Here is a 15,339-nt window from a genome sequence, read left to right as displayed (position 1 = left end):
GTATTCATGGAGATATGAATTTATTTTGATTATGGAATTATTATCAAGCTGACCTACAACTCAAATAGGCTCAGAAGCCCAACAGTCGCATCTATTCACCCACCAACGTTGTGTATAAATATAAGAGGACTTTTCCTCATTTGGACTCACTCATCTCATCACATCTCTCTCTCTCTACTGTGCAGATATGAGTCTCTTCTCTACTGCGCTGAAATGGGTCTCTCTCTCTCACATATGTGAAGCCGGAAGCTGTTGAAATTGAAGCTGCAACTGCAGAAGTAAAGATTGACTTGCGTTGCCTAGAAGATCTCCTCTTTGGAACTGCGTTGTAGGTTCATCTGAACCTCCTTTGAAAGCCGCAACTTTTGGTGGTGGAATGAAGTCAATCCGACGAACGGTTTGCAAGATATCGACTGCCCTAGTTGGAAGCCGGAAACTGCTGAAACTGAAGCTGCAACTGCAGAAGTAAAGATTGACTTGCGTGGCCTAGAAGATCTCCTCTTTGGAACTACGCTGTAGGTTCATATGAACCTCCTTTGAAAGCCGCAACTTCTGGTGGTGGAATGAAGTCAATCCGACGAACGGATTTCAAGATATTGACTGCCATAGTTTGAAGCCAGAAACTGCTGAAAATGAAGCTGCAACGGCAGAAGTAAAGATTGACTTGCGTGGCCTAGAAGATCTCCTCATCTGAACTGCGTTGTAGGTTCATCTGAACTGCGTTGTAGGTTCATCTGAACCTCCTCTAGAAGCCGAAAGTTTTGGTGGTGGAATGAAGTCAATCCGACTGTCGGTTTGTGAGATATGGTCTGCCCTAGTTTGATAATGAAGCCACTAATGCTGATGCTACTGATCTAGGGTTTGTTACTGCTAATATGAATAAGATTTATTGTACTATTTCTCTCTGCTGAATTATTGAAGATAAAAGAAGATTGGATCAAAGGGTTTCCCCACACATTGTGGGGTTTGTCCCTGGCTAGCCGCCACATCTTGTGTCTCTTGTCTTGGCTTGTTTTCTATCGATTGTTTAATGTTCTATCTGCACTTTACTCTACGTATATGTGATTGCTAATCTGTGGAATATAATAAGAAAAGAAGTAAATTGTCATAAGCATAGAACATACCATAACTTAATATGTTGATTTATGATTTGATGTAGTATGATGGTACATTAATTTTAAATTGATTGGATTAACATTGTGCATAGATTTCAGTGTAAGCACAATAAATTATTGACAATGTATATTGATTTTTGTATTATAGTAATTAAACCTATTAATATTAGAGAGCAAGAGAGACAAGGTATGATGCTTACTCCAAACACTCGAGCTAAAGATTTAAATGGTTTACAATTTCAAAACAGTGACAATAAGAATAGTAGAAGAAAATAGTTTGAGATTAATCACAATGAATACTATTTGTAATTAACTACATTCTTATTATTCACATTTTCTATCATTCACGAGTATTAAATTGTCACTTTGCGTTCAAAATTTTTATTTCAGCATTTTTCATCATTATAGTTATTATCAATATTTATCATTTCAACAAACTGAAATAACTAAGAAAATATAAAATTAAAATGGCCAGAATAATCTCAAACATATTTAGCATATTTAAAATTATTATTTTATATTAGATATATTTACATATTATTAATAAAATTAATCATATCTTTGATAAGTTTTCATTGGCCACACACATTAAAACCAATTTAGATCCATCTTACCTACGTCGAGAGGGATAAAATATCTCGAGGTGCAAACCTTTCCTTATGTTTTGCACTTAAAATCAAGGTTTTCACCTCGAGAGATTTGATCTATCTCGGTGCTCTATAGATCCAGAATTAAGATGGATCTAGGTTGGTATATAAACAATTATAATGATTCAAATATATTTTTATGCTTTGCATGTAATTATTATTAAAATTATTAGGGAATAATAATCAGTTTAGATCCATTTTAAATGTGGATCTATCAAGTATGGAGACATCAAGCTTGGAGTTAAAATGAATCTAAGTTGATACTCTTGCATTCGATAAGGTTTTCCTTAACCCTTTAAATAGGCTTCATCATAGCAAATAAAATGGACTTGTAAGCCACTAATAATAAACCCATCAAATACATAGCTCAACTTATATATAATTATTATTAAATTTTAATTAATATATAATTAATTTTAATTTTATTTTATAATTTAATCGAGTCAACATAATATTATATTATGTTACATAACTCATGACATAAATTTTTAGAACTCACTCCCATCTTAGTCGAAGGCCTCTCAACACAATAATTTTCGAACAAAATAATAAATATTACAACAAACTATTTTTCACTTATTATGGCAATGTCTATAGTGACATATAGGATTCATGGAAGACATATAATCACCCACACTAAAAAAAGTTACGTTTTTTTACCATGATTACTATGGTTTTTTATTTTAATTTTTAGTGGATGTCATCTGGTCGATGCAGGCCCAGTCCATTTGCCTTAGGGATGATGTCCACTGTCAGTTCTATTCGCACGAACCTCATTGCCTAGATTTTCCTTAATTTTTTCTTTAATTTCTGGCGGCGTCCCACAGTTCTACTTCAAAAGTATGGAAGTTCAATGCCTACAGATGTAGTTGGATTCAAGCTATAGGTTGACCATGAAAGGCCTCAAAACTATCAAAACTTAAACTTCAGCGACAATTTTGACTTATGTTTATGTCCTACGCAGGGAGGAATTTTCGGCCCCTTGGAAGTCATTTCGATATAGCTATTGTTTGCTTCGACATTCTATTCATACACCCGAAGCTTTGCTTTAGGAGGAGCAGTTGTTTTTGTTTTCCTAGGGGGAAAAATGTGCAAAATAGTGGGATGACTCTGGCAGCATAAATGGAGGAACACAAATCGAGGTTGTTATCAGATTCATGGGCCAAGTTCTTGGACATTGAAACGGGTATGCCGGACCATGGTTGATCAAGGGGGAGAGTGCATTGGTGAACAGATGAGAAGCAATGATCATGCTGAGCTTTGTAATACGTCTTTCAAGAAAACTAGAACGGAAGTTTCTGCGGGCACTCCTATGAAGGTCACAAGTTCAATTTCCACCCATTGTACTAACGAACTTTAAATTTCACTGGTTAAAGAAGATTTTGCTCATGGTTTTATTTAAAGGTGTACGTGGGCAAAGAGAAGCTAGGTGAACGCATTACGACTTTGTAACAACTCATCTTGCCGTTTAGAAAGGTAAAATCTTGAATTTTCAGCATTTCCATCTTTAGCTTTGAACAATTATGGAAGAAATTAAACTTACTTGAGAATCATGTATGAAGCATAGGATATTAATTAATGAATCTATGACATATTATATGTGTTTATGGAATACTAAACAATACTCTTTATTTATGGAATATTAAACCATACTCTTTATTTGACTATATATTGGAAAATATCTTTAAAAATTACATTATTACCGCATAAAATGTTATAGTGTGAGAAAAAATCTCTTCCATAACAGGTGTACCATTGTGAAACGTTGATAGTAATGTTAGTAATGTTAGACCATTAAAATAATGACTACCCTAGGATTCAAGACCGGCATTGTTAGTTACAGTTCGGTACAACTGCAGAATAAGAGGAGAGGCCAATCTCAATTGTTTTACTCCCGTCCTATTTCATCTCCTTGTTTTGTGGATACCCTGGGTAGCGAACAATTCAACAGAAGTCCCCGATATGTTTCGGCTCGCCCCACAGGGATTCCACTGAGTTGCAACTACCAAGTCTTGCCAAACAATTCTTTAACAATTTTTTTAGCCCCCAAGAATTTTTGGGGGAGCAGTCTGAATCTGATAAACCAATGTGGAAAACTTGAAGTCAGAGCAGTCTGAATGTGATACACCCATGTGGAAAACTTGAAGCCAGTAATGTGGAAAACGTGAAGTCAGTGCTCGATTCGACTGTTACCGTTCTAATTCTTTTCTCTGTTTTCTATAGTAATAAGTACTTTACATACATTTTCTTCTTCATATTTTCCCTCATTGTCCATTCATCCATAATGGCATCTTGCTGCTCACCGAGACCTAGATTGTAAGTATGCCACTGCGATCTGTGATCAAACTAAATGGTTTCTCACGGAAGTGTGCCACCGTGATCAAATGAAATGCTTGCTGTAGTCTGGTTGGTAATTAGGGGTCAAACTAAACAGTTGCCATTTTAGTAATCACTATTGGATTTTTTAACAACCCAAACCAAATATCAAAGGACTTAATTATTTTTTTATACTATTCAAATTTAAAAATCCAGATTATAGAGAGAAAGTTTGTATAAGTGCGATGAGTTTTCAGGATGAGTTTTCATTTTAAACCATCAATATGTAACGAAAACTTACATGCGAACTTTCAGCGACAAATACACTCCTCGCTATAAATGGAAATTTGATTTTCAAAGAATTATAAATTAAAATCATTTCCGTTGAAACTTCACTAAAAAGTTAAAATTATAACGTGCTAAACTAACCATCGAAAAATTGAAAGAAAATTAAAAAAGGCCGTGGAGATTGAGAAGAGGCCGAACAATCTTAATAGGGATGATGGCTGGAAGATTATGAGTTATGAATAGGTTATAAATTAATTTCGGGCTAATTATTGTATTAACCTTATCCCGTTTATGATACTATTGGGTATATTAAAAATAGTTTAGATTTTTGTTTCCATAATTTCAATCATTTATGCATTTATATTTAAGTCTACTATAACTTTAGATTTGAAATTCCCTTTAACTAATTTCTTATATATTTAATTAGTGAAAATTCATTTTTAAACCTTATAAATATTAATATATTTGCCTAATGACATAGTTAGTTTTAATAATTTTATAACAGATTATTCAATAAATATTGATCACTTAAAGAATATAAATTATTAAATTAATTATAAGAGGAGATCTAATTTACCAATGGACCATTAGGTTTAAATGAAAAATAAGAAATTATTATTAATAAATATAGGATATACCAATAGTATTGAGTTAGTTTGAATTAGTTATTTTTATAGATATACATTTATTAATAAACATATACTTCAAATTATGGTATTTACCTAATGTAACTAGATTATGAGAATAATAAAGATTTAACAAGAATACTATTTGTTTGCTTTTAATAATATTGGAATTATAAATTATTAAGTAAATATAGATTATTTAATAAATATAAATTATTATATATAACTTATTTTAATTTGGAATGGGCCATTATATTTAAATAATAAGTAAAAATAAAATAATATATTTTACCAATGGACCATCAGATTGAAATAATTATTGAGTATATATACAATTACCTAACGAAACTAAATTCTAAGAATAATAGTAATTTAAGACTATTTGTTTATATTTAAATAATATTGGAATAATAATAAATATAGATTATTTAACAAAGATGAATTATTTATTAATTTATTGACCATTATATTTAAATATGGATTATATAAATATTATATGTTATACCTTTTATTAAACGAATTCTTTTAGTTAAAATGAATTCTTTTAATCTTAGCTAATTTTTAATAATAATAAATTATATATTATTTGTTTTTAGATATACATATACATTTATTAACAAATGAATTTTTTTAATATATTATTTACCCCATTTAGCTGTTTTCTAAGAATAATAAGAATTAAATATATCAAGAATATTAGTGGTTTGACTTTGATCATTAGGTCAAAATTAGCCGTTAGCAATAGAGCCGTTGGAGTCTCTGCACGCTCTATTTAATCAAGCTAAGCCGGATTGGTTCTTCAACTTGTCCTGACGATGAACCACACTGGTTGGTTCGAAACGCGACAAAAAATTGGTTATGTGATTTTGCCACACTGGTTGGTTCAAAACGCGACAAAAAATTGGTTATGTGATTTTGCCGAAGAGTTTCTAAACAATGTTATAGATCACAGAAGTCTAAATTCCTTAAAAATTAAAAACTAAAAGAAAATTATTAATTGTGAATTCTAATCCTTCACTTGGTTTTTCCTTTTTTTTAAATTTAAATGAGTTTAAGCCCATATTTGTGAAACATCTACAACTTCACTGAGGTCAAAGTAGGTGAAGTTCATGCATTCTCAGCGAACATTCTGCGCTTCACGACGAATTTCGACCGAAAGATAGTGGTTTTGTCCTTGCCCCTGGTTACCTTTTATTTGGACTATGGCATGAAAATGAAAATGATTACTATAGATCAGTGGATTTGTTAGTTTTGTTGTGTTGTTGGTCGAGATTTAGAAATACTTTTGATAATTAAATTACACTGATAATTATATTTTATAATGGGAAGATAAACTATTTGTTTACTAGATGGGTGTTTTTGAACAATTGTATTTAAATTTTAAAAACAATATTTTTTCTTGAAATATTTATGATGGATGGTCTTTTTGTTTTTAAATGTAGAAATAATTTTATTTGTAATGGATGGTATTTTCATTTTAAATTTTGATAATTAATTAGAAAAGATTATAAATTTAATAATAATTTTTGTTTGTTAATGTTAGTTATAAGTCTGGTTATAAGTTAATTATATATGTGTTTTTTATTTCTTCCCTTTTAAAGTTATACGTTTTAAAAACTATATATTTGAGTATACATGGAAGATTTTTATATGTTTGTGGTAGCATATAAATGTCTCGAGATTAATCTGTAATTTTTTGCTTGGTATAAATTAAATATTAGAAGTAATTTTTGGGAGCTTTTTTGGATTTCAAATTGTAAAGGTTCTTCTTATACATCAGATATCTAAACATAGTCATAGTTTCAATGGGGGACAATCCATATTTAGGATAGGATAGGGAGTATTTCCCTTGATCTTGAGGTTATAGGTTATGATAATAAAGAAAGATTAACTTGCTCCATTCACTTTCAAGTCTACACTATCAAGTCTCGGATGCAATTATCAATGAAAATAAACTCTTAGATTGAGCATAGGGAAAAAACAAATTGTGAGATGGATAATGTACAAAATTTGTTAAAAGGAAAATTAGTCGTTTATTAAAGATAATTGGAGATAATGTATATTTGTTTTTAAAAGAAAAATTAGTCTATTTATTAAAGATAATTATAGATAATTTATAGTTGTTTACAACAAACACTAAGTATATTTTTATTTTTTTGAAATTACTCTACTACCCATTATCAATTGTTATTTGAGTATAGTAATTTCATAATTATTTTGAGTAAAATTGAAAAGATAAACTCATTACATGTATATATATGATATGGTTTGTTAGTTGATAATTTGAATGATAATTTCATAATTGATGTCACCCATATATTTTGGGTTGTTTAAGTTAGTAGAGAGACATAGGAACTATATAAAAAATGGAAGAATGTTGAGTAATGTGTTAGATGCCCTCCTACCTCATATAAATAATTTATAGCATATCTGTTGGGGAATTATTACATTGGTCCATTTCATAAATATTAGCCCCATGAGACACCCTTTCATATTACATTGGTCCATTTCATAAATATTAGCCCCAAGAGGCACCCTTTCATGAAGAGATTCCTAGACTTTTACTACACTCTCAAGGATCTTGTATTTGAGGCTTCAAAGAAGAAAGAAGGATTAACTTGCACCATTCACTTTAGACACACATATTTGTTTTCTCTGCTTGGAGATTGGTAAATGTTTTAGGTACACTGTGTATAAATGGAGACGTGTATAAATGGAAACGCTTCTAGATATTAATCACAAAGAAATTTGATTTGGAACCATTACCATATGGGGTGAAGGGTTCATTTTGGCCCAGGCGATGAAAGACAAAGGTACCATATGAGGGTGAAGGGTTCAGTCTGGCTGAGACTATGAAATACAAAGGAGGTTTGGTCTAGGATGCAATTATCAATACAAACAAACTCTTAGAATTGTCAATGAAAATAAACTCATAGATTGAGAAATTGGGAAGGAAGTTGCAAATGCTTCTTTTTTTAGTAGATTGTTTGATTGTATTACATTTAACATTAACATTTTTTTCACTCAAATTGCGCTATTGTTAGATGATGTAACATATTACATATTTTTCATCTATGCTCTTCTTCCATATGCGCTACCGACTTATGGTGTTTCCTTTACAACATCTGGTGGAAGTGCTAGTTTAACGCCCTACAAATACGAACCCAATACACCTTCTCAATTTAAAAATGTGAGTTTCACTAGCTTTCCAGCCAGGGAATCTCCCAGTTGTGACTATTTGACCCGAAACCGATCGATCTAGCCATGAGCAGGTTGAAGAGAGCTCCAACAGGCCTTGGAGGACCGAACCCACGTATGTGGCAAAATACGGGGATGACTTGTGGCTAGGGGTGAAAGGCCAACCAAGATCGGATATAGCTGGTTTTCCGCGAAATCTATTTCAGTAGAGCGTGCGTATAATATGGCCCAAGGCTCAGCCCTACAGCCTTACACTCACCCATACTCCCTTGGTACGCATACTTGGGAAACAACTCCCCACCCCCCCCCCCCACTTACACTCAAGCACTTATAGGTAACATAAGGTGGCGGGTTAGAAACCTTTTTTACGGTAAGTATACTTGGTTTGAAGCGTAGGTAGATTGGGATCAATATAAGCCAGTAAGCCCCAGTTCCTAAGATATCCACTAGCGGATTCTCCCTATTCTAGGTATCCATTCTTTTATTAACGTTTTTTATACCCCTTAAATTTGAGTTCCATTTTTTATACCTTCCAGTAGAAAAAACCTTCACCCCCTAATATATGCTCAATATATTATGCAATTTTTTCATCAATATATATCCCCCAATATAAACGCATAGATGCATGTGCACATGGAATGGTATTGCTCCTTAAGTGAATCCCCATAATATAAACTTATTTGTCTCATGAAAGGTTTTGTTTTAAGTCTTGGTCTTGATTTTTCATACCATTTGTTCTTCTTGACGCCATGAAATACATTAAATTCTTTGCATTGTTTATTTACTGCGAAGCATGGATTATCATAAAATATTATGTTTAGAGAAATTATTTGCGACAAAAATGATATCTTTTTAAACTTCTACAAGGGAGGTGATCTAAATAGTTTAGTTGTTAGGTTTAAGTTCCATTTCTTGCTTGGCATTTTCTCATTCTTGCTAAACATAGGACGATTAAAACAAAAAATAGATTCTTTGATCCAAATTTACTTGGGGAATTGATGAGTTAGAATTTCTATGATAAAATTTACAAAGCTTTACTACAAACCTTTTGAACCTATGTTGTGTTTTGCATGTATTGATATCACATTATCTCAAAGGTATCCCCTCTAACCAAAAGGTAAATATTTTGAGAAAAAAACCTCTAGAAATACTGAATTTTTTTTACAGATACGGGAGGTTGAATTATCACTTATTTATTTTAGTATACATCCCCTCTTAGGTAGCTGTCTAGACTGACTGTAGAGTTTTTCTCTCTTCTGTAACAAAATTTAATTTGGAGTTTCATCTTCAGTTGGAATCATTTTAAAAAGTGTTCTAAAGAACACAATTTTAAAATCATTTTCTCTAAAATTTGCATTTATTTCACTTAGAAGATATCATAATTTGTTCTATAAATAATCAATGATAAAAACTAAAGGACAATGATTGTAGAAGATAAATAGAAATGATTTGAGCTTTAAATATATGAACAATAAATTCAATTTCTTTTCAAATATAATTAAAAGATGCTATTGTCAATATTTTCTATAGCCTTGTAGTTATAAAAACTATGCATACTTTCTATCTCAAGCTATCTACAAAAATCCCTTATTTCCTATAGCTCAAAGGATAGGAGCGTTACGGTAATCTTTCAAAATGCAATAGAACACTTTCAGCTAAGTGGAGGGGAGCAAACAATCGATCTGATTCATCCTCGGACCTCGACCAAGTAGAGATTTTTCAGGGGAAGTGGTTGTGTGCCGCACCCAGAATCGCTTGAGAGTATCCGGTTAACCTTTTCCTTCGGTATAAAATAAAATTGCATATATTTATTTTTAAATAATAGTATATTTTTACTTGGTTTTAATTAATATTTTATATTACTTATTTAAATATAAGTAAAATATTTTATAAGCCCCAAGAGTTAGCTCAATCTGTCAAATCAAGTGCCTCGCCAATTGGAGGTCACAGGGTCGAACCCGAAAGCTCTTGGGGTTAGGTCAGTAAATAGGCCGAGGGGTGTTGATGCCTTCGGGTGCGTCCACTCAGTGTTGAACAACCCTGGATGTAGCGGCTACCCATTGACCCGAGTATCCGTGAACCAGAAGTGAAAAAAAAAAAGTAAAATATTTTATATTAATAATTAATATGATTTATTGATATCTATATTTATATTAATAAGTAATTTTATTTATTTAAATATATTTAATTATATTAATATGAAATAATTAATATAGTTGGATAGAGATTATTGACATTAATGATAAAAGGGCTTACATTGCAATTTGTTATTTTTCCCTGTCAATTCTGACTTCTATAAGAAAAAGAATTTAGATAAAAATAGTTCTTACAATGGTCTAGAGAATGATATTTCTAGCATAAGCAATGAAAGTAATATCCTTTTAATGGGTGATTTTAATGCTTGAACTTCAAGCGACCAAGCTATTTTTCTAAGCAATCATTCCAATCCTAATCCTCTTTGGTTAGACGAAGACTTTACTTTGGCTAGCCGGTATAAAAGGAGCTCTGAAGACCTCGGGAAGAATTTGTTTGGGTCAGCTAGTCAAGCTCTGTAGTGCTCAGGATCTCATAATTTGCAACGGTCTAAAGAAGTAGCCTAATTCTATCCAGATGACCCACATCCATGGGCTGGGTAGCAGCGTGGTAGACTATGTTATTTCCGATCTCCCTTTGGACAATGAAATAATAGATTTTGACATCAGAAACAACCACGAGTCTGACTCTGATCATAGGCCTTTACTTATAACTCTCAATTTTGTCATGCATAGAGAAGTTGTTGATGAATCTCTTAAAATTGATAAGATAAAAATATACAAAGCCCTAACTAAAACAAAAAAAAATGCAGTATATTCGTAAAAGACAAGAGAATCTCTTACATCTCTCTAAGGTAGCTCCTATGAAATTCTAGAGGCAGATTCTAACTAGGAAAACTAAAGATAATTTTAAAATTTCTTTACACAACTGGAATTCCTATCTTAAAAAGCTTTATGAATCTCCAAATGTCATGGATAACTTTGAAACCCTCCTCACAATGAAAAAGTTTTCTCATTAGAAGAAATTTATTTTTGGGTTAAACGCTTGGCAAATGGGAAAGCTAAGTACATTGAACGCACTGGGTAGAAACCTTAAAAATTGGAGGCCCTGTCCTCATCCCCCACATCCACAAGCTTTTCAATCAAGCGGTCAAGCAAGGGTTCCCTAAACCATGGACTCAAAGCCTCAATATCCCTATTTTTAAAAGTGGGGATACAAATAACCCCTCTAATTATTGGACAATTATGATCAACCCTCTCTTAGCCAAGTTATATGGTGTTATTTTGGAAAAGAAATTGAGCATATGGCTTGAAAGTGAAGGTAAGAGAGCTAAATGCCAAGTGGTTTTACAAGACAGAACTCAACAACGGACCACCTTGTTACACTTAGGATCATTATGGAGGAATTTCGCAATGATAAATCCAATCTCTTTTGTTGCTTTGTGGAATTTAGAAAGGCTTTTGATATGGTTCCTAGAAACAACCTATGGAATAGATTAGAAGAGCGTAGAGGAAGTAGGCTATGCTGGCATGATCTTAGCTGGGATAGTCATCATCCTTCTTATCCATGCTGACGATATTGTTCTTCTCACAAGGTGCCTATCTGATCTTGATAAGAAACATAGACTTTTTAAGTATTTATGCTCTACCATGGGTATCACTGTTAACACTGATAAAACAAAAGTTATGATTATCAAATCCAAGGACACTTACGCTAATTTTATGTACGAAAATAGTAACTTGGAGGAAGTTTCTTTTTACAAGTACCTAGGAATTGATATTCATCACAACCTAAGCGAAAACTATAGCGTTGAGAAAAGGATTAATGGGGGGTGGAAAGCTTATTTTAGCCTTGAAAATAATTTTAAAACGGAAAACCTCATAATGTGGGATAGAAAGAATTTCCTCTTTAAAACTTTAGTCAATCATGTTATCTTATATGGATATGAGGTTTGGGGTTGCATCATCTCTAGGGAATCTTGGGGAAAGATTGAGCAATTCTAGACGCATTTTATAACGTATAACTTCAGAATTAAAAGCAATACACCCTATACTATACTCCTTATAGAAGTGAGTCTTTCCCCTATCGAGAGCGTAGCTATGACTAGGCTTCTGTTGTACAAGCACAAACTCAATAAGATAGGGGACCATAGACTTCCTAAGCTAGCTTTAAATTCTAGCCAAAACCACCTAAGGTTCAAACGAGGTTGGTATAAAGACACTATGGCCTAGTTAAACCATTGGGAGATTGACGAGAGTGTTGCATTGCAAAACATTAATAACATTAAAAATATTTTTACTTCTAAGTTCAAAGAAAAAATGTGGTGTGAGAAAGATTTAGTAGCTAAAAGAAAATTTAGATATTATAAGGAGGTCATCAACCCCACCCTAGAAGATCAAAAGTATATCTCTATTTTAACTAGCTCAAAGAAGAAAATTAATATAGCTAAGATTAGAACGAACTCTAACGAGCTCCATAGCGAAACGGGTCATTGGGCAGTTCCTAAAAAATCATGGATGGAAAAGATCTCCCATCTCTGTGAGAATATCAACATTGAGGATGGATGAAAATTGCTTCCTCTTAGAGTGCCCCGCCTACAACCGAGTTAGATCTTAGTTTCATAATCTTTGTTGCAATACTAACCCTCCTAGCCTTTTATGATGTCAACATTATAGTGAGCTAGGGAGGCTTCTCTCCAAGCTTTTTGAGCATAGGAATAAAATCTTAAATCAAACTAAAAAAATCATTTATTTAGCTCCGATAAACCAAAATTTGGTCTCAGCAGACGTTAACCTCCTCCAGCACCATCATCATCATAAAAAATTAAATTTGATTTATATAGATTTTAAATAGATATAATTTATTGTGTTTTAAAATTAATTATGATTTTGAAATTTGAAAATGTAACTATTAATTTTATATGTTATACTTTTCCCTACTCATTTTATAATATTACATATTTTTATTTTTAAATTGTGCTTTATAATATTTAAAATAAATATTTTTTAAGATTTAGATTATATATAATGTATATTTTATAATTCAAATTTTTAATTCCAAATATTTTCTTAAAATTTCAAATAAATTTAATTAAAAATATTTATTTAAAAACAAAATTTAAAAAATGAAACCACAATATTTAAAAAAATTAATTTATATTTTAAACCTTAAATTTTTTAATTATTCTATTAAATATGTCAATTAAAAAGAAAACAAAACTTTCAATACGATGCTAAACACATTAAATCATTTTATTAATTATTAATTATGATATATGATATTCAATATCTTTTTTCAGTTATAATTATAAGTATTGGATTCGGAGCATTTAAGTTAAATTATAATATGATTTAATTTCAAATTTAAACTAACATAGATTTATCTTAAATATCGATCTAATATGAGTTAAGAGGGATCTAATTTCTTCACATATAAAATTGAGCCGAAAAAGATCCAATTTCTTCAAACTCCTAAATATTTTTATGAGCAAACATTATTTAAATATTTTATATAATTATTTTTTTTTTTTAATTTTTCATAATTTTATAGTAGCTTATAAAATAAATCTTTAGACTCAATCATATCCATACATTATTCTTTTAAAAACATATAAGAAACCATGTTATTGTATCTCATAACCCCATATAAAATTGTACAAATTCAATGAACGCTGAATTTAAAGGCACGACCATAACTCTTGGAGCTATTAAATGGAAAATTCCATATTTAGCAGTATTTGATGCCACAGGTTTTGAAATAGGAATTGATCATGTGGTCGATCCATAATTACTAGAAAACAATATTTAATTTGACGTCGTCTAAGTTTTTTATGTTTTAATTCCTTTTTCATTAATTTTTTTAATAAATTGAATTTTTAATAAATTTATGAAAATATTTACCGTGTTTATTGATTGGTGCATCATTCGTAGATTTAGTCTAACTTTTTCATGTTTTAATTTTTTCTTAATAAAATTAATTTTTTAATCCATTTGTGAAGAAATTTACTATGCCTATCCACGGGTGCATCACTTGCAGATTTGGGCACTTGTATTTATCAGTTGTATCTCTAGACCAAAAAATTTCTTCCAAAAATACTTACTCTCTAATTCTTTCATTTTTGAAATTGTTATTTTGATGTATAATTAAAATAATTTTTTGGAATATTGTTTTGATCACTATTTTTAAATTATTAAATATAATTATAATTAGATATATATAGTCTATTTTTAAATTATTAATTAAAATTATATAATTAATACTATTATATAATTTTAATTAATAGTATTAATTAAAATTAGAGTATGATTTCTCTTCTTTTAGCTCAAACTCTATCTTCTCAGGTTCTTTTTGGTAGGACTTCATGTTTAATAACATCTTTGACCTCTCCGAACACCACATCTCGGCTATACATAACCTTCCTTGTTACTGGGTTCCAAAGCTTATAACCTTTTAAACCATCCTTATACCCAATAAAGATGTACTTTTCATATTTACTATCCAACCTTGTTATTTTCTCCTTTGGAACATGTACATATGCATCACATCCAAATAACCATAGATGTGAAAGAGATGGTTCCTTACCAGTCCATACCTCTTGTGGAGTCTTATCCTCCAACGCTAATGAAGGTGACCTATTGACCAGGTAATATGTAGTATCCACCACCTCTTCCCAGAATTTTTGTCCTAACCCGGCACCACTGAGCATGCTTCTTGCCCTTTCCATCAACGTCTTGTTCATTCTTTCTATAACTCCATTTTGCTGAGGTGTATATGGAGTAGTCTTCTACCATGCTATACCACACTTCTTGCAGAATTCTTTATACCCATAGATGTGAAAGAGATGGTTCCTTACCAGTCCATACCTCTTGTGGAGTCTTATCCTCCAACGCTGATGAAGGTGACCTATTGACCAGGTAATATGTAGTATCCACCACCTCTTCCCAGAATTCTTGTCCTAACCCGGCACCACTGAGCATGCTTCTTGCCCTTTCCATCAACGTCTTGTTCATTCTTTCTATAACTCCATTTTGCTGAGGTGTATATGGAGTAGTCTTCTACCATGCTATACCACACTTCTTGCAGAATTCTTTATACCCATAGATGTGAAAGAGATGG

This window comes from Pinus tabuliformis, chromosome 4_1, assembly GCF_031772625.1.
Source record: "Pinus tabuliformis cultivar Carrire ecotype Pingquan chromosome 4_1, CPIR1, whole genome shotgun sequence".
Taxonomy (NCBI): Eukaryota; Viridiplantae; Streptophyta; class Pinopsida; order Pinales; family Pinaceae; genus Pinus; species Pinus tabuliformis.
This window is presented reverse-complemented; position numbering follows the sequence as displayed.